The sequence below is a fragment of the Brassica napus genome, chromosome C8 (genome assembly GCF_020379485.1).
Source record: "Brassica napus cultivar Da-Ae chromosome C8, Da-Ae, whole genome shotgun sequence".
Taxonomy (NCBI): Eukaryota; Viridiplantae; Streptophyta; class Magnoliopsida; order Brassicales; family Brassicaceae; genus Brassica; species Brassica napus.
The window spans coordinates 21,394,389-21,396,345 of NC_063451.1; the positions used below are offsets into that span (position 1 = coordinate 21,394,389).

General features: G+C 43.0%; 1 non-coding gene across 1 annotated transcript; it reads left to right on the forward strand.

Annotated features, from left to right (window-relative positions):
- The first annotated feature begins 1,144 nt into the window (after positions 1-1,144).
- On the forward strand, positions 1,145-1,251 carry LOC125592056. The gene has a single exon (XR_007327906.1). It is a non-coding gene; the product is annotated as a small nucleolar RNA R71 (small nucleolar RNA).
- The last annotated feature ends 706 nt before the right edge of the window (positions 1,252-1,957 follow it).

Sequence of the window (1,957 nt, forward strand, 5' to 3'; positions counted from 1 at the left end):
GAAAGCATCGATGATGGGCATTGCAACCTGAGCTTCACTCATTTGCTTGTCAAACAAAGCCTTGTACTTCTCTAGCAGCTGCCTCTTGAATCTACCAGGGAATGGTAGTTTGGGTTCATAGGGAGGAGGAACAAAAGAATTCTCACTTGCTGGAGCAAGAACTTCACCATCTTTTACTGTTTTCTTCTCTTCCCCAACCTTTCCTTTACCCTTGGCTTCCACAATCTTCTCCAAGATTTCATCATTGATTTTCTCATCAACAATCACCACTTCATCATCTAAGTTGATGGACACCTCCTCACCTACTTTCTCAGCATCCTTGGTGAGGATTGTAGGAGGTAACTGCTTACCACTCGTGAGGGTGATAGCTTTGGCCTCCTTGGGGTTTTGGTCAGATTTTCCAGGTAGGGATCCCTGCTGGCGAGTCTGGTGAGTGTTCATGGAAGCAAACTGATTCTCTAAATTCTTGACTGTAGAAGCAAGATGTGAGAACTTGTTGTTGAGCTCATTGTAGCTCCCATCAATCTTGGAATGAAGGTTCTTCAACTCATAACCAACATGCTTCTCACTTCTAGTCTGAGACTCCAAGATTTGTTTCAGCAGGGTGTCAGTGTTGCTCTCTTGAGGAGCAGAGGAACCAGATGAGGGGTTTTGATGAGGTTGATAGCTGCCTTGCTGGTTGTTTCGAGGCGGATAACCACTCTGTTGGTTGTTGGGGTAGGATTTCTGTTGGTAGTTGTTGTACTGAAAGTTGGGCTCTTTTTTGTACCAGCTACCATTGTTGTTGATGAAACACAGCTCTTCCTGACCTTCCAAACCCTCAACCTCATGGACAACAGGTGGTGTCTCTTGACTTGGGTTACCAACAAAGTGCAGCTGCTCTTGTGTGGATTTATCAGCAAGGAGGATGTCTATCTTATCCTGTAGGGCTTTCAACTCCTTCCTCGTCTGCTTATCATCTGTTCGGCTGTTTCTGTCGTGGTCTCCATTGTAGACTGCATCACTCTTTACCATGTTGTCAACCAGCTCCTCTGCATCTTCCTCAGTTCTCCCCAAGAAGAACCCATTGCTAGCTGTATCCAGTCTGGCCCTGTACTTAGGAAGAGCACCACGGTAGAATGTGCTCAGCAAGCTCTCCTTAAAGAAACCATGGTGTGGGCATTGAGCTTGGTAGCCCTTGAATCTCTCCCAGGCTTCACTGAAGCCTTCCAAGTTCTTCTGTTGGAAACTGGAGATCTCATTTCTCAGCTTAGCAGTTCTTGAGGATGAGAAGAATTTCTCCAAGAATGCTCTCTTGCACTCATCCCAAGTAGTGATAGAGTCGCTGGGTAAAGTTCTTCTCTTCTAGCTCGAACACACTCCCTCTCTAAAGCTATGATGTCTGCTACTATTGGAACTAGGTTTGTTGGACCCCTGCTCCTCAAGTTCATACACCTGAAAGTTAAAGGTAGGTGAAGAAGAAGAATCAGTAACAAAAGAAAATAAAAATGACTTAGTCTCAAGTAAGTGACTAAATCTCAATGTTCAAATCTACTCAGAATTTGGCAACGGCGCCAATTTGAAGTTAGAAGTTTTCAAGGCTCCTAAGACAAATGTTGTAGTATAGTGATTGTCGAACCAGTTCTGAGGGATATCAAAGCACTGAGAATGCAAGTACTCACTTAATCTAAGTGCAACCAATGATTTAGATAGGTTTTAAGCTATGACTAAAACTAGAAAGCAATAACAGAATGATACTTTCTTGACTAAGGGAAAAGAGAACTCATGGGCATAGGGATTAGACCTTGGGTGATCACGTTTCGAACTAAGGATGACAAATGATCAATCAAACTATCTACCTTAAGCCTAGACACAATTCTAAGCAAGCTCTATGTCTAGATGAATGCTCATTTGCTAACATATCTCAAACATCAAATGTCTTTGGTTGAATAATATGAAAGCAATCATTACTAACAAG